Source organism: Nylanderia fulva, unplaced genomic scaffold (genome assembly GCF_048542155.1).
Source record: "Nylanderia fulva isolate GAGA-0341 unplaced genomic scaffold, ASM4854215v1 Scaffold40, whole genome shotgun sequence".
NCBI classification, from domain to species: Eukaryota; Metazoa; Arthropoda; class Insecta; order Hymenoptera; family Formicidae; genus Nylanderia; species Nylanderia fulva.
The window spans coordinates 694,572-714,240 of record NW_028190477.1 but is presented as its reverse complement, the minus strand read 5'-3'; the positions used below and the strand labels follow the sequence as shown (position 1 = coordinate 714,240).

General features: G+C 37.9%; 1 protein-coding gene across 4 annotated transcripts in view; it reads left to right on the top strand.

The window, feature by feature from the left end:
- LOC114936410 (uncharacterized) overlaps window positions 1–19,669 on the top strand; it is a 74,134-nt gene that overhangs the window by 14,403 nt on the left and 40,062 nt on the right. For 2 of the 4 annotated variants that reach the window (XM_029309576.2, XM_029309573.2), the window contains exon 1: window positions 17,920–18,358. The exons of the other annotated variants lie outside the window; for them this stretch is intronic. The gene's annotated coding sequence lies outside the window, so the exon portion shown is untranslated. Of the gene's footprint in view, window positions 1–17,919; window positions 18,359–19,669 lie in introns of those variants that run through there. 4 annotated transcript variants of the gene reach the window in all.

Here is a 19,669-nt window from a genome sequence, read left to right as displayed (position 1 = left end):
TGAATCGAGCAAAGAGATCGGTGTTTCTTTAAACTCCGACATTACCGCGGACTATCTCGCGTAATTTCCTGAATATTCAAACGAGCCGCGATATCGAAGCGCCTTCGTGCTTGCGGTTTCGTGAACTTACCTCGACGTATAATTTCGCCTATGCGCCACTGTCTGCTTAGTCGGGACAAATAGGTATGCAGTTATTCTGAGACTGCCGGGGTGAATGCCCACGAATGTTCACGTGGCCGCGTTACAGCCTCTCCCTGTGTTCGCGAAAGCTCCAGTCAAATCACCGGACAGCTCCTAGAACGCGTACCGGAGCACCTTAATAATGCGTCAATTATTTTGGCGCGTTTGTACGCTATGACAGATCCTATTCTTTGTTAGATCTTTCAGGACATTGGATAATCCTCGAGTCGTTTGAATACAGAACAACAGTGGAAATTACATGAATTTCTAATGTGATAATTTAACGACGTAATATAATTAAAAATGTATAAGGTTTCACTGACATAGTAGGGCGATAGGCGTAATGTAGGGTAGCTCAAGTTAGTCGGAACTTCGAGCTACGTCAAGATGAAATTAATGTTATTTATAACCATCGTACAAGTTTAATCTCGCGCATTAGCTTGACGTTTATCCGTGTTTCTCGTTAACCCCTCCCGGTACGGACTAACTATAATGAGCTTAGAGTAACGCGAAGTGAACTTATAATGAAACGTCACGTGCATGCTCACCTGGAGCAAATGAGATAAACGATAGATACCGCTAATTACGCGTGCTGCCGCTCTTTCAGTCTTCAAACTTGTTACGCGGATATTCCTTTTTCTTCGCGAAATTCTGCGCGCGAATGTATGAGATTTATTATACGCGCACCTTTTGTCGATTTATGCGAATCTCACACACAGAGAGAATTTTCTCTTAGAATTTATCCTGAAAATGGTAATCGTAGGATAACATGATGTTAGAAGAATTTTATAAGCGTTTTTCTAATTAATATTTACCACAACAAAAAATATTAATATCATAATAAGATATAAAATATGTTCGATTAATTTTACTATGTACATATTAATATTTTTTTTTGTTTTAAATATTAATCAGAGAAACTTATGAAATTCTTCCAATACCATATTATCCCACGATTATCATGATTTTAGGATAAATTGTGAGAGAAAATTCTCTCTGTACAGCTCGATGTAATTCATAAAAGTAGCAGGAAATTACATGGAAATTTTTGAAATAAGATCTATTTGGAGTTCTCCGAGAAAAAATTAGATACTGTTATTATACCTACTTAACGTTCCGCGAATTCACTTGTCGCTGTGCATTCTCGTAATTGAATCATTTTATTGATTTTATATCTCCGATGTTAAAGGAAGATTGAAGTTATATTATAACCTTATAGTTTTATTGCGGATCAATTTTACTGCAAAAATTTATGTTGCTTCATGTATCATTTAAACATTTAAAAATAGAAGATGAATCAATATTACGTAATGCTTGAATGATTAAGCCAGAGGAAATTAGTAGAGTAAACGATGATCGATTTAATGTAATCATTTGTCCATGCACTGTTCCACAAATTCGTTATCTCGCGGCAGGGACCGAAATTCTTGCAATCCAATTCAATTTATGCGCGAAGCGTCGATCTAGCTCACGCTTCGCGATATTTTCTTAACGTAAACGTACGAGTAAAATCAATAAAGATCTGCTGGTACATCCTGACGGCAGGAAAATATTTGCAGATTTATATTTTAACTATCTCAAGTTCGAATTGTTTTTTAAACAGATCGGGGGCGTTGATTCATCGAGTGCACTTTGTACATCCCAATATATTGTTGGACATTCACATACTTAAATAAACAATAATCCTAGCTTCTTTACGTTTGTAAACAATTATTATTAAAAATTATTTTTCGCGTTAATGATTATAATTTTTTAAGTAAATAATTTAGAAAAATTAAATTGAATTTATAATAATTTACTTATGGGAATTATAAAATTGTGTATATTTATTTTCTTACCGTACTACTATCACACTACTAGAATTACTACTTATTTGTTATTATTGTACAATTTATTTCTTGTTATCAAGCGACACGACACCATATTTTATTATTATTGCAGCGATAAACTGAACTGCATTTCATGTTTTTCGTGTTCGGAGAAAAGCGTATCGTAAAAATATTATTACGTGTTATTCGCAGGGATTGCACGTATGACCATTAGCGATAAGAACGCAGCAGTCTTATCAACAATTATTTTATGATCATTTAGGGGATGATTAGAATTGAGAAAATATTTACGTGCAGTAACGAGTATCGCCACACTTCTCCCTTTTTTTTGCCTTTCCGAGTCAGTCGGTTTCACGAAAGAGTAACGCGGAGTCTGTAGACTATTTTTAGTGGTTTCGCCTCTCGCGTAGCAACGCGCCGCAAGCAGGGTCAATTCCGCTGTAGTCAGGTCAGGAAAGCTGCAGGCACTTACGTTGTTTCGAAACCGCCCAGAAGGCGTAGTTTTTTCTCTTTCAAATCGCCGTCGGTGGTCGTGCTTTTGCAGCAACTTTCGCATTCGCCAGAATCCGGAATCGTTCCGTTTGCTTTTTCCCTCTGCCCATAATTTTACCTCCGCAAAGAAACTTTAGCGACTAATCTTTAAATGTTTACGCGGCGCGCAAATTGATTTTCATTGAGAAACGCCAATATTGTGTCGTTCTAGATATTTGACTATAAATTTATATTCGATCTTGATTGAGATCGTTGTGTTCACTGAAAAAAATATTTATGTAAAATTACATGATTAAGCTAATTGTTTTTTCCGACTCAGCATAATCATGCAATATTGATACTTATATGAGAGATTACAGATTATATGTAATTTCATATGAAATATATTCTTAAATATTTTCGAGATTAAAAATATTTTACTGAACATGGAATTACACATAGGAAATGCTAGTAATGTATAAATACTATAAAATAATGTTATAAATAAAATAGATAAATATTTATAAAATAAAGTTCTAATAAAGTAAAAATAGTAAATTTAAAATTACATATGATTTTTGCATAAAAATAGTAATTTTACCTATATTTCAGATGTATTTTTACATTAATATGTATTTTCACTTTAAAACAAAAAAATGACAGTGATAAGCAAGTAACTTTTCCAGTTCTGAACTAGTAATTTCCATGTAAAAATACATGGATTTTTTTAGTGTTGAAATTGCTTTTTAAAAATATAACAAACTTTGAATCAAAATTTTTCTCTTTTATTTTTAACATTATAATTTTCTTATTTTATTCTGAAGAATTTGAATATAGATTAAAAGTCAAAATATAGGAATTAAGCTCTTACTTTGTACCTCAAATTAGGTAGTAAATAATTTCTCAGAAATTAAAGGAGAAACTTTCAAAAACTGTAAGTTTAATAAGTTTTTTATGAGAAGTAGGAAAAAAATTTGATTCGCGGGTTTTACATACCATTTCGAGTTCCATCGACAATCAATTACGATAATAGGTATATGAGCTCGATGTACGATGTAAATAGGACACGAAGTTCTCGCATTGGTGAAAACGATCTCGATGGGTACGAGGAGCACAATGCGCGTTTCTCTCGGAGAAACTACTATATACATTCACGTCGTCTCGATTCCGGAATTTCGTATCGCGCAAACGTCTATCTGTATATGCACGATTGTCCCTTTCGGCGGTATAAATGCCTTAAATCAAGATGGAAAGCGTGACCCAATTGATTCTAGCCCCGTAACTTATATAGGCGTCCATACTATTGGCGTCACGACGCGGAGATACGCGTCGGGATGCAAATACGGGGATCAAATATTTGTCCCGTTGCTGCAGTTGGGCTCAGGTGTTATCTTACTTGGCAGCGGGAACGATTTCCAGATTCTGCGGGGAAACCAAAGATTTATGCCGCGATTCATATGACGGACGAATAAGTGTGCGGTATCTAAATATCAGTGGTACCATAAATCTCCCTGATTAATTCGCGTATTATAACGTAAAGGGTTCTAAATTTGCAGTATCAAATCGAGAGGAGAGATATATATCGAGAGGACAGACTTTATATTATTCTCGCATGTATTTTGTACAGGCAACTTACATAAATTTAAAACGCGCCCTTTTCGTCTTTATAAATAGGTAAAGAGCTTGTTCTTATTTGTATAATGATTCGTCAATGCGGTCATTGGAAAATAATACGTGGTCAGAGGTGAGGTATCGATATTTAAGATTCCCGCAGAGCCAAGACCGGATGCGCCGACATGCGCAATTGATTTCGTAAACGCACGTGAAAATATGAGAACTGCGTGACTCATGCCAATGCTACATTAGTTCCACACATCCGAATCGAAAGGTTCCTATTTTTAATGTGAACAATTTTTTCATGTGAATTCCAGAGAATTTCCATGAATACAATCTGTACGAAGGTGCTATTCAATAATTCCTGAAATATGTTATTAAAATAAGCTATACTTATACCTTATTGGATTTTATCAATCACCATTTTCAAAGTAATTCAACTAAAAGTGTACATATAGATTCCAATGCTTTTGTCATAATTTAAATGATTTAAATTAAATGCGTCCTGAAAATTTATTTTGTCAAAATATTCATCATCACTCTTCATCTCGATTTGACGATGATATATATTTAATTAATTAATTTTAACATGTATTTCGAGAACATTTGGAGGGTAGTATTTGTATGTTATAGAAATTGAGTAGCCTACTTTGTATTTGCAATAAATTTGTACAGGCAATAAATAAATAATTTTCTATTTAAAGATTTAAAGAGGATCTTTCAATAAAACTACAGATTGATATAAGTTTCAAAAGAAAGTGCTCTGACTGCTTAAAGCTTAAAGTATCAAAGTAGATGTTAGATTGAAAATTGAGATGGAAAGTAGGAGAAAAATTTCGACTTGAGCGTGCACACGAACCTCATTTCTGACAGCAGAGCGCAGAGTGAAAAGGATTTCTAAAACGCGAGGAATTTCGCTGCTCTGTAAGGCTGCTGAGTCGCGAGCTCAAAAGGAATCTTCTTGCACTTTAAAGCTTCCACTAGAAAATTTTCGTGCAAGGGACGTGATTCTCCCGAAGAGAAATCGAGTAGCCAGTCGCAAAAATCGACTCGGAAAGGGGATGAACGGGACGCGAGACTAGAATTCCGGCAGACCGGAATTAGTATAAGGAAACAATCGGCATAGAAATTGGTAGTTGCCAGAGAGAGAAAGGAAGAGAGAGAGAGAGAAATGGCGACGAAAGTGAGTTAGCATGCAAATTGCGGCGAGAGTGCGGTTAGTTTGACAGTTCTTGAAGTTACATCGCACGTGTGCGAATACAGTATTACAAAGAAATTGCAATAAACGTGCGAGCGTGTGTATTCCCTATAAATTCGATAGATTTCAGACAATTCGCGAAACGAGGCATAAAAAGAACACACGCGAAATTTCGCATTATCGATTTTACTATTTTAATGTCGCTTTTTCAATATTTTTTTATTTTTTTATTTTTTATCTCTCTTACGCGTCTATTTACAGCAACAGCATTGTCGTGAATGAACAGTTTGACGAAATCAAGCGAGATTCGTCGACTAAAATAGCGCTGGATGCACATTACCATCACATTAATGTAACGTCAAATATTCTTGCATTTATTATTAAATGTCCGCAGCAATCCGATTCTGCGAAAATCAATACATACTATATACATATATTGTTTCATTTAAAGACCAATTTTACCATCTCCGATTAATTTAATCAGCCGATTAAATTTAAAAATTGCCAACTTTACTGAAAAAAAAATTGTTAACTTGACTAAACCTTTCAACTAAATTATTGTTTTGTTAATTGAACATATATTAGTATTTAAGTCAAATATATGTTTTGTAAGATTTAATATGTTACATCTATTTTTAAATATTTTTATATGTTAAATTAACAAAATAATATTTTTTAGTTCAAAGGTTTAATCAAGGTAACAATTTTTTTCAGTGTACAAAGCTTAAAAAACTAATCGTCTTTATCCACGTACAGTTTATAATAGGAATAATATGTCTGTGTTTTGTAATTGCAATTCTTAAATTTAATCGGTCGGAGATGATGAAACTGGCTCTATGACTTATATAAGAGTATTTAATACACACATAATGTGCATTCAGCTTAACAAAAATTGTCCGATGCGTAATTAAGCGCGCCGAACGAGACGTTGAACCCGAACCGATCGCAGAGATTGATTGCCTTTTGCGATTAAGCAAAAGTGGGTTAATACTTCTCATCGGGATCCGCGCGCATCCGTAATGACGTTGACATCCTGACAGTCGTTTCTCTCCTCGTTCCCCCGGCCATTACGCGAGAACAATAGCTATACATTGTTCCTTAACGCCGTTTTATGTTCCTTTTTTCCGGATGCTCCGGTTGGCGCCGCACGACGAGCAATCGAGAACTATAGGTGCAGCCTCTCTTATAATTGCACACGCATATTACGGGGAATCACGAGGCGCGCCTTTTTCGGCCTAATGACCGTAATTAATAAACGAATCGTATACTAGTTAATTAGCTAACTAGTATACACGGTACGAATCGCAAGTATATACGTTTTAATAATAATGCGGAACGCGCGTGCGTCTCATTTTTCGGGTTTAAGCTGGAAAACGAGCGCGCGCAGCGTATGTTTTCCTAAGTAACTTTGTTTCGGCGAAGAATGAAGCAAGAAGGGAGGAAAACTCTTGTTACGCCCCGTATACGGCGCGCCTTTTCCGTCCTGCGGAAAAGTGCTCGATGCGTGCGCGAGTAAGCACGTCCGCTGCTTTCCTCCGGTGGAAATGTTCCGCGACGCGAACAACTCGGTCAAGGAACATTCATCGCGCGAGGAACTTCGCTCATAACGATGCATACATCTATTTGAATGTATAACGACCTGGCGCAAAACGGCGCTTTCACGTTATCACGTATACCTTCTCCCCTTGCTTTGACCTGTCTTCCCCCTTCCGTTAACTTTGTGCTATTTTCCATTTTTACATCTCCGCGTTCGTAATTTATAGTTTTCGCCATTTTTACCGCCGACTAACAATGGTCCAACGCAGTGCCTTCATTTTAATGCTAGGCGAGGGTCGTAAAATATTATACAGGAACGTAACCAGAGGGAAATAAGGCTGATTTACGTTATTCTTTAATATATCAGACCGCGCGTGTAAAATCTCGAAAAATAGGATATTTCTGCTATTTTAGGTACTCAGCGCGAGAACGAAGTTTGCGTGTATTTCCGTGTGAAACCGCGAATAAAAATTCTCTCGCAACAACGGACGCTATATGTATATGTGCCGATAATATAATAATGCACGGTGTAAATCGCATCCAGCAATTAAGGTTTACACACTAAATGCGACATTAAACCGACATTAGCGACGATGGTAATTTCGATGAAATTTCCGCCGAAATTCTCATCGTCGAGTGCATATAATTGATGCAAATTTTTATTGTTGTTATATCATCGTTTTATTTCTCTTTGAATCGCGTATTTTTCTGTCTGCTCTTGTAGCTATTAACAAAATTGTTTACAAAATTTTTATATCGATATTTTATTTTTATTAAATTATTTTTAAATACTACAGACATTAATTATTTATTGTATATATCAGCTCCGTCTGTGAAAAATAATAATGTTCCGTCGACTTTTCGATTATTTAAATTTAAAATAATTTATTTTCCAAATGACAATTAAATAATACAAATATTATATAAAACTATTTGGAATCAAATTTTATCCATCGTCATGTTTATATTTCTTTTTTTTTAATGTAAAATTTGATTATGAAATTGTATTCAATTTATATTTTTGTTATTTATATGCTAATAAAAAATTGATAAGTTTCTTATATTGAAAATTTATATTCAAAATATTCAGTTTGATTTGTTCAATTCTACACAGAGAGAATTTTCTCTTAGAATTCTCTGAAAATCATGGTAATCATAGAATAATATGGTATTGGAAGAATTTTATAAGAATTTCTTTGTTTAATATTTATCACGATAGAAAATATTAATATCTACAATAAGATATAAAATACGTTCGATTAATATTACTGTGTACATACATAGTAAAATTTACTACATACATATTAATATTTTTTATTGTGGTAAATATTAATCAGAGAAACTCGTATAAAATTTGTTTCAGTACTATGCACGATTTTCAGAGTAAATTGTAAGAGAAAATTCTCTCCGTGTGCCCATTATTTGTTTTCAAATAACAGCTGCATAATAGATGAAATAATTAGATAATTGTTCAAGCTATTGGGTTAAAGTAAAAATTTTACTTATACAGACAAGAAGATAAATGTGACAGATAATAATAATATACTATATATATATATATATATAATAATTTTGACATAATATAATATTAGAATAAAGTTCCATTTTGTTTGGCAGAGTGCTTTTCGTTATTAAAAAAGCTTTTGCTGGAAATAACGAAATAAAATCAACTAACGAATTTCGTCGATATGTTCATTCCACGTTTCTTGCTTGCATGACACGAAATAAAATCGTCGCGCCGATCGTCGGGAGCAACTTTGATGAGGGGAACAGTGGGGTTTCGTGGGTGCCCCAGATGAGAAGAGTCGAGTGTCAGTCAGCCGGTCAACAACCCGTCTCCTTATGAAGTGTCGTAGTATATCGCGTGCCTTCGTCCATTAACCCGGTTAATCGCACGCTCGTTAATTCCCATTTCGCGCGGCACTTCTGATCCATTCTTAATTCGCTCGCGTTTGTCTCGCTCTCTTCTCTCCCACTTCCTTTCTCGCAACATTAATCTTTTCGAAGTCTTGGATGCGCGACGATATAATATAATATATCCGACACTTATTCGCGCAAAATAATATCGTCGATTAGGTATATAGAGCTTTTGCGGAAATTATATTAATCCGATCGAAATAATCTGATATTAAATGTATTATTTGTGAAGCATACATTTGATGTGCTCATATTATTTTATCCGATACGTGTTACGCGAAATGAGATTTATAGTGACGATTGTCAGAGGCAATTACTGCTAAATTGCATATTCTTGCCGTTGGCGACATAAGTGTGTCAAGGTATAAGTCAGAAATATTTCTGTGATATACATAGTATCACGAAATGTAATATTCGAATGTGTATCTAGTAACCGTTATATGTGAATTTAGTCTGTGTCAATATGACGAAATGCTCTCGTTTACTTTAATGGTATATGATTCGCGTATAAACTTTTATGTCTTAAGATTGATATAATATTCTATTAAAACTTTTAAAGAGAGTTCTCGTGTTTGGATACTCAATAATGACAGCCTAGTTATCCTTCCAAAATCAATTTCAACCAAAGAACTTTGACGGAACTTTATCCACGTGGAAAGACAAGCGTTAATACGCTATCGATTTTAGCCTTCAATTTTATTCGGCTTGTATATATCCCGGACAACGTGTCGGATAGAATTTAAACGCAATTAAATCGTTTTTCACGACCGGAGACGTGTTCTCGCTTCCTCTCGACCAGGCGCATTCTCTCGAACCATATTCCGGTATAAATAACTCACCGAGAGCCGTGTAAGAGAGAGAGAAACTTCACCATTGGGGCTGGTGAACACGAATACATTCGTGCGCATCAACATTCGCCGTGGGTGTACGTGAGTTGACTTACACGTACTTTACTTATTGCTGGCCCTGGGCCAGGGGATTAGTCATCCGAATCTCTCGCGCGTTCGTCTGTGCGTGCTATACTCGCCGAGGATTCAACCCAGTGTTTGATTCCCGAATTTCGGACAGCGATAGGAATGTTTAGGAATCCTTCGAGGGATTCCGCTAATACGACTTGGAGAACCGCGTGGAAATAAATAAACTCACCGAAACAAGTGTACCGGAAACATATAACTTTCTAGTACGTAAATAGAAATAATCTTTAGAGATCTTCTTTGTTTAATTTGGACGATATTATTAGAAATAAAATGGAGAAAGATTCGATTTTTGTTTATTGGGGTTGAGGATTTTCTTTCTGGAGAGGTATTGAGGATTGCTACCAATTTTCCTTTCGTGCCGACGTCAAAGCAAGAATTGCAAGAATTTCCATGCTAAACCGAGACACACAGTGCACTAGATACGAGAGATAAGAGAGCAAAGGCATGCAATAGTAAACGAGGGTCAAGGACCACGGTAAAGATATATTTTGCAACGCTTTGTCCCGGCCCGATATTTGATTAAAATTCATCAACATGTTTGATGATTTCGGCAAACGATTTTCTATTCTTCGTGCGCCCTCGTCCTTCGCAGAGAGCAAAGCACCCTGCTCCGGTCTCTCTCTCATCCGGAGAACGAAGCACTCAAACGTAGACGAGTGCTCTTTCTCCCGTAACAGACAACGCGTAACGAGACGGGTCTTGTTATATTACGTTTCCTTTTCTACCTAGCACTGGTCGGTTTCCCTTTGCTGATGATCGGCGACTTACTCTTCCCCACCTATATCCGGTGCATTGAAATTACCGTCGCGGCACTCCACGGAGTGGAGATTTAAAGACATACCATTGAAAAGAATTATTACCGAGAACACAGTTCTTACGCTGTTATTATTTTGTCAGTTGGAAGGGCTTTATTATTGCAGGAGAATTTCACAATAGTGAATTAGAGCACCCTCGACGTATACAACTTACAGAATTAAGCGGAAAATGCAAAGCTATTTTTATTTTATATTACATGTTATTTTATTTATTATTTTATAATAATATATCATGATAAAATATTTCTCATGATGGAAAGTTGTGCAAATTATGTGTTCATTTTTATTAAGCATATAATTATAAAGATAAAGCAGTTGTCATATATGATAATAAAATGCTTTTTATTTCGAGCATTCAAAAGTGATGTCTAAATTATCGAACGAACGTCCACTTTCCATTATAATTCTCATCTTGTCCATCGCGTCCTCCTTAATTTTCTCCTCGTTTACGTTCGGGTTTCCCTTCGCAACGACGTTTCCTCTATGTATGAACGAAAACGAAATGTCGTTTACTGTGTGCGGAATTCGATCAAGGATTGGATCAGGAAATTGGACAGCGAATCTCCAGTGTGCTAACGAAACAGATGAATCGGCACTTATTAGAGATATCGATAATAATCGATCATATAGATGGACATTCAACAATATAACATAAAATAATCGGTATTTTATTTTTTTATATTATATATACGTTATTTTATGTATTCAGATTTATTTTCAGACATTATTGCTTATTCAAATATCGCGCATCGAATAGAGTTATTTAGATATATTATTGTAAAGATTGCGATTCTCTCATTTAGACGAGTTTAGTCGTTAACGCGAGTAAAAGGGCGCGTCGCGAATTTTCGCGTCAACATGGCGCATTCGTTACGATTTAACGAGGACATGCGAGGAATATACGTGACGATACATGCGTCTAAATCCACAGCGTTCGCACTCGGCTTCGTTATCCGCTGCCGGGGAATGTTTGCATACACGTCTGAATATTGACACACGCGACCTGGCGCGATCGCGCGCGATTGCGATCCGCGGAATGAATTCGATACATGCGCGAAACCTCTCGTGTGTTCACCGACATATGTTCTAACGCAATCAATAATTGAGCCGTTAACGCCTTTCACTCATCCCTAGTCACGTCGAATCTCTACTGAAAAATCTGCAAATTATGCATTCGATATACATATATATATCGCAAGATTCTTTGAGAGTATCCCGACAATCGAATCGCAAGTATGCAAGAATGCTTCGAAATTTCATGTATCGGACGGGTAAGTGAAACGAATAGAGAAATTCTTCGCATGCTCGATATCTCGATACTCGTTTTTATATATACGTGCGCGCGTACATATTAATACACATCGGATTTTAACGGGGGGAGAGACCGGGGGATCGGACTGAAAAATCGAGCAAACCCGTATTCGACGATTTGATCGAAATCCCGTTTTTCCTCTTTTGGATTTTTTTTCACATATATGTTCTCCATTCCGCGAGGGAACTCGAGCGGCGAAACAGAATGCGAAACGTCCGTTTACGGCTAATATATGTATAATGCTTCTCATAGACCATGTATATGATCGCTTACAATGCCGAGCGCATCCCCATTACACCGAGCGTATATATGCAGGGATGTTCGTAACCGCAAGTAATTTTCACGGACGACGAAGCGCGATTATCCTATAGGTACGTAAAGGGATATCGCTAGAAGCGCGTTGTATAGCCAATGAGCGCTTATGGTTATACGCGATGGTTATGGGAAAAAAAACTCGACATTCACATTTCGCTTCATTCGAGTAAATATCATAGCAGAAATTCAATTGCGGTTGTACAACGGGAATATAAATTTTTTTTAACTCCCTCTCAGCTTGAATGCATTTAGCTTGCTTATCCGCGTTTCATTCAATCTTTCGAGAAATCCTTCCATTCAAGTTATCGACCTTGCTTGGCCAGATATACCCTCGTGTACGTGTGCGTGGCACACATATCGTGTCTAATATGCGTTACGCACGAATGCTACCGCGTTCAAACAAGAGCAACACGTCTCGCCCGAAGGCTAATAGGAGCATATTTAGCGAAGGACGGATGCAAGCCGGGCGGATTCCATGTAATTACGAGGTCAGACCTGTCAAGGTTGAGGATCGCTCTGCGGGTTTGAATCATCTATGAAGATGAAAGGAGATTGGCTGTGTGGCAAGTCAAAGCATCCCCCGTGGAGCATCTCTCGTTCCACTCGTTCCTTTCGATTAGCTGTAACTTTGACTCTCCTTTTCAAGTGTTGTAATATATTCTGCCTTAAAGAAAGCAAATGTGTGAAAGTCATTTTTTAGCTAAACTATATTTATCTTCGTATTTCGTTTTCTTCACATTCTGGATTAACAGTCTAAATAATTTGTTTCTCATTTTCTTTCTTTTATGCTCAGCCACATGTTTGATCATTGTTTATTTTTAAATATATTTTAAAAAGATAATATTTGGGGACCAATAAAAAAATACATAAAAAATGGAGATAAGAAAACAAAGGGTATTTTGACGATTCTTATACATACATTCAAAATTTTGTTAAGCAAAGTTAAACATTTCGAAATTATTTTATACAGCTCAAAATTATCGATTTTCTAACTGAAATAAAATTTGATATTCTATAGTTATTTCCAAAACTATACTCGTTCTTTAATTCAATTAATTCCAAAAGAATATAAAGATATATTCCCAAGAAAAAAAAAATCAATCGATCGCACACTTTGTTCTTGCTTCTCTACATGATCTCTAGATCTGTATTGAAAAATGTAAAAGTTTTTTTTATTAAAACCGTATAATGTTATAAGTTTGATATTCGACGGAATATTTGGGCGAGATGTATTCTTCTCTCGCGTCGAATTTCTATTCTCGCCACCTTCCGCGGCGGAATCAATATTCCGACGGAAAATGCACCGCTGTGAGAAATATCGAGTGAGTAAAATCGAGCGTAAGATTGCACGCGTGACTTTACGAGCCACTTTATTAAGGATATATCATCCTTTGCGGAGAAAATCGATAAAAGGTCGGAGTTAACGGCCTCGATGGTGCGCTATACGATCGACCAGGATCGACATTTAATCTGCCAATAATGAAGTTAGTCGGTAAAGTGAGTGGTATGCGATATAAATAATTAACGGGGGATGATTAGATGGCGGGGATAGCTAATGTCTATTAAAACGACGAACTCATCTCTTCGTTCCAGTTGAGATTGGCAGTATTTGCATATACATATATATACTTCCGACAATTCTCTCTCAACGAAAGATTTCATTTACTTTTATTTCGATCTCAATTTCTAATCTAACATTTATTTTGATATTTTAAGCGATCTGTTAGTATTTTTCGGCAATATTTTGCAGCCTACCAGCAGTTTGTAAAATAAATCGTTCGTGCGACTTAAATCACCTCTCGACATCGATCTCTCGGCCACACCTTCTACGATATTTTCGCTATATATTTTCGTAATTAATCAGGTTATTTTTAAACTATTTAATCTATAAGCGAGAGCTTTTTTAAATTTTTAAGTCTGAAATTATTCGTTTAATGCTTATTCGAGGTACAAAATAAGAGTTCAATTTCTATATAAATTAAGTTGTCACACAGAAAAAAAATACCTATTAGCTACCATAGCTAAAAAGGTATTCCTATATTACGCTCGAAATTTAATTACCATGATTAAATTTGAACTCTGTGGTAGCTAATATTTTTAACTATAATTTAATAGGGAATTCCTCGTTAAACTGCAGCTTAAAAATATTTGCTGAAATTTAACTATGCTATCTCTGATATTTTTTTTTCGTGCAAAATTCTTTAGAATAAACGTGAGGAAAATTGGGTTGGAAATAGAAGTCGAAACGATTTCGACTCGAATAGAAAACTAAAAGAGGAAAACCGAGAGGGATCATGTCTATTGTCCTAGAGAGTGAAGTCATCGGTGTTCACAGCACGCGAATGGACTTTACGTTCGCTTCGCGCGAACATCGCATTAAGCGTCGCGAAAAACTTATCTCGAAACTTATCGAAGAAGTTGCAAGGGAAGCCGAGGAGCGACGTTTTTCCACCGCATAAAACCGCGAAACTTCAGCCCCTTTATTCGTGGGCTTTACTCCGAATACGAATCTACGTGTATGTATATGCATGCGTGTTACGACTGTATTCATTTTACGGCTCTTTGTACAATACAAAAACGTCGTGGCTAATATTTTCGCCCAACGCGAAAAATGTTGATCGCGCAAAGTGCGTTAAAGTAACCGCTTATCGAGAAATTCATTTGCGTCATTCACTCTCGCGAAACGTCACGTCGAGTTCGAGGAGACGAGGCGAAAATGTATATATATGTATATTTGAAATGCATCTGCGCATCGCGGTGCATTTGCGAAAATATCGTATAGAAGGTGTGGCCGAGAGATCAATGTCGAGAGGTGATTTAAGTCGCACGAACGATTTATTTTACAAACTGCTGGTAGGCTGCAATATTTTTGCGCAAAATATTGCCGAAAAAAAAAAACAGATCGCACTTTTATTTCACGTCCCGTGAAAATTTATAATGTGACAAATTTCGGTCGCATTATCGTCGCGTTTTCAAAATAACGCCACTGCATTTATCTCTTACGGCGGATGCATATCGGAAAATATAAAACGCGGAAGCTCGGGTTAATTTAACTTTAATGTCGTTTCCCGTTCGTTTCATCGATGCATTTTCGCTGCATCCTCGTTGAAACGGCGAACGTGCATTTTATTGACGAAGAATCACAAGGGAGGAAAATTTATAGTAATAATTCCGACGCGAAAAGCCCTGTTGAACTCGGCGGACAATGAACGTTGGGACGGCGATTGGAGATCTTATTAGAAAAGTTCATAAACCGATTAAGTGCTCTTTAAAGTTCATTTCGAAAGCGGCATTCAACAGAAATGTTAAATTGTGGCGGCATCAAGCTTATATAAAGGGCGTGTGGAATTTACGGAAGACGAGAGGAAGTAACGCGCGCGGAAGAGAAATGTTTCCTCCGTGAGAAATGTATCTTCCCGGGATTTATATGAAATCCAGAGTTTCACGATACGTTTATATATTTAAGATCGCGATGTAACTTTAATCTCTCTTCTCCTCCTCCTCGCGTCGCGTTTTTCCCGGGCAAACTTTTTCACGCGAATGCCACGTCGCGTTCATCCCCGAGAGAGGTGCGACATTTATTTTGTCGACGCAGAAATAAAAACGTCGCTCTCGTCAAGGACTGGACGTCCCTGGCGGATGTTATCCGCTTACGACGATAGATACATTATCGCGTTAACTGAAAAGCTGCGACGGGTGTCGGAGAAAATTGCGCGAAATACTCATCGCGCGCCGAAAAAGAGGATCGAATCCGACCCTCTCGTTTTTTTCGATCATCGTCGGCCTTTTAGCGACCTTACTTTGCGTAATTAATTTTGTTCGACGTTGGAAAAAACTGCGTTTCAGGAATGCGTTTCGCGGAGGGGGAGAATCGAATTTTTTCCTCCGATTTTTGATCTCAATTTTTCATACAACATTCCACTTTAATCAGATCTTTTTTCAAACTATTTAATTTATAGTTTTAGCTGCGATAGTTTCTTTTTTTTTATCTCTGAGTGGAAAAACTTTGTTTATTCGATTTGAGATACAAAGTATAGAAGTTCGATATAAATTTCTATATAAATTATAACTATTGAAAAACTTTGTATGAAATCCGTAAAGAAATTAAGTGAGAATATTAGATCTTTTTTGAAACTACTTAATTTTAGAGTTTAACCGCGATAGTTTCTTTTTTTAATCTCTGAGTGGAAAACTAGTCGTTTATCGATTTGAGATACAAAGTATAGAAGTTTAATTATTATATAAATTATAATAACTATTGAAAAACTTTGTATAAAATCCATAAAGAAATTAAGTGAGAATATTAGATCTCTTTTGAAACTATTTAATTTTATAGTTTAACCGCGATAGTTTCTTTTTTTAATCTCTGAGTGGAAAACTATATATAGTCGTTTATCGATTTGAGATAGAAAGTATAGAGGTTCAATTCCTATGTAATTCAATAACTATTGAAATCCTCTGTATATAAAATCCATAAAGAAATTAAATGAGAATATCAAATCTTTTTTGAAGCTATTTAATTTTATAGTTTTAACCGCGATAGTTTCTTTTTTTTTACTATCTGATAGAAAAATTTCGTTCATTCGATTCGAGATACAAAGTATAATATGTTCAATTCCTACACAGATGAATAACTATTGAAATCCTTCGTATAAAATCCATAAAGAGAATAAGTGAGGAATATCGAGGCTAAAAATAGAACGGAAATTTCGACTCCGGGATATATCACACATTTCTATTTATAAACCGAGCATCGGGCGCGCGTGAAAATTTATCCTTATCGATGATTTGTCGGCGAAAATATTTGAAAGAAAAAAAAAACAATAATAATTTATCCGCGCGCGACATTCGCGTTCCCGCAAAATCCCGGTATACCGCGATGACAACTGGTTGTTGCACTCGCGGCCGACAATAAATAGCGGCGCGCTCGCGACAGAGAGATGTTATTAACGACAATCGATCTAATATTAATCTCGCCCACGTTCCCGCGGGGAGGTAGGGGGGAGGAAAAGGGGGAAAACGTGGAGGAGAGCACCACGTCGTGCGACCTCACCGGAGGACGGCCGATTGGCTCGTCACCGACGGCGCCAACGGAAAGTATCGTCGTCGTTGTCAGTCGAGATGCATATACATGTATATACAAATACACGTGTGCAACACGGTCAATGTAGAATTTTCTCCTCTGCCCCCGCGATCGAGAGCCCAGGAGTAGGGGTGGAGTGAATTGTGAACGAGAGAGAAACATGCTCTCATCGATATACGAGAGAAAAGCGGAGAGAAAGAGACGGATGACAGGGGTTTAGAGGGATGGAAAAGGATGCAACGCGCCGGCATTGGCGGCGAATCAAAGAACGGAGAGGGAACGCGCGGTTTACAGCGCATCGAAAAGGGACGACTAGATCGAAAGGGAGAGAAGCCTACGACGGTGGGATGTAGAGCTACACCCGAAGAGAGAGAAGAAAGAAAGACGCGGATAGATCAGTGACAGCTGAGATCGAATTAGTGCGAGAGAGACAAAAACATGAAAAAAAAAGGGAGCACTATACGCGATTGCGACTGGTATGTGAAAGAGAGAGAGAGAGAGAAAAAGAGAACGTGCCGCTGTGCAGTGTGACAGCGAACTGAAGCGAGACAGCGCATCCGCCGGAGTAGGGAGGGTAATGTAGGCGCGCGGGAGTGGGGATAGGCGGACGGGGTGGGGGAGGGAGGGGCGAGTGGCGGACTGACAGGAAAGCCGCCGGGCGCCATACTGCCGTCGTCCGTTCCGCACAGTACGCGCCCAGCGGCTCCGTCGCGGTGTCGCCGTCGCCGGTGTCGTCGTGTGATCGTCCGATCGTCTCTCGGTCTTCGCGTCGGTAGTGTGCGCCTAGTGTGTGTATACACACCCAATATATATATATATATATTTTTTTTTTTTACTACGTGTCGTGCGCCGACGCGTCGTAACGCGTACTACATACACCGGAGCGTCGCCGTTTCGCCCGGCATTTTTTCCTCGTCGTTGCTGTTCGCGGAAGGAAACGCGAAGGAGAATCGGAGTGTGGAAAAGTCGCGAGGCGGGATTCCTCGCCTCTTCTTTGGACGACCGAGAGAGAGAGAGAGAAGACTCATCGCTGCTCGTTGTCGACCCGTTGTTCTCCTTCTCTTCCCCTTCCCCGGCCGCGAGAAACACCTGTGAAATACACTGATACGAGGTGAGTGCGAGACGTATATACATATATGTACACCTGACGGATGAGTGATGTACGCCGGCTTTTGAGCGCGCGGCGGAGATGAAAGAGAGAGAGAGGGATTATATCGCGTTTAGGTTAGGTGGACTCCGACCGTGGCTCGGATTGCGAACCGGATTCCGTAGACCAGAGGCAGCGCGTTTTAGTTGTCACATCGTGCTGCGTCGCTCTTACTTTCGTTTCCGCCGACGCGCTCCGAGGATCGAAACCCGATGGGACCGAACTTGCTTCCAGAGACAAAGAAAAATCCCGACATTCCTTCGCGGTCCCAAGAGAAGAAGAGTAAGATAGTAATCTTCTTTGCTTTGGAGAAATAAGCCGTGACGTTTCTTCAATGTTGTCGTCAATTTTATACGTGTCAAAAATACACGTAGGATTCGTCCAATGATAATTTGGGTAGAGATATTAAATTTCTACCGAATTCTATTTTTCTTTTTTTATTATTATTATTAATAAACATTTCGTTGGTTTCCAATTACGAGCTTTAATCGCTTCGATAACTCCGATTAATTAATTAAGTAATTATATCAGTCCTTTGAAAATTACATATACGCAATTATAACAAAGGAAAGCGTACCTAGTATTTATTCCGAAAACAAATAAAGGGGAAGCGGCAGACGGAAATGTAACAGTAGACACCGCTTTTGACGGCGGGGAACGCTTTTGGGGTGCAGATGTTCCGCCGCGTTTCGCAAAGGCTAATTCTGTCGGCGGTGAATCTCGCGCGATCGAACGCGTGGGGGATTTCGCGGAACGGACGGAAGGAAGAAAGTGAGAGCTCGGCTGGGTCGGAGAGTTTAGGTCGGGGCGAATCTTGGGCGTTCGGAGAGAGAACGGGGAGGAATTCTGATATAATACGGAGCAGACCCAGGGAGAGAAACTTCTTGGGCGCACCGCGGGCTTGTCGCCACGGTTGCTGGAGTTTATGCATAAGTTTAACCTTTTGCGACTTTTTTCTTTCGACAAAATTAAAAGCGCCAGAGTGAGAGAGAGGGAGGGCCGCTACAGTCAACGCTCTTTTAACGAGCTTCTTCTTGACCGAATTAATTCTCTCACGTTCCTTCGGCTGATTTAATCCGAACCTACTCTACTGATGCTATAATACTGCTTGATATAAATTTCAGAGGTAATGGGATAGAATTACGAGTGGCGTTATTTTTATTCATCTCGTGCACGATAAATATGGAAATCAGATTTTTCATGAGACCGTTAATTTCAGTAAACTGCCAGTTTTATTAATAAGTGTATTTAATTATTCAAATCTTCATATATTTC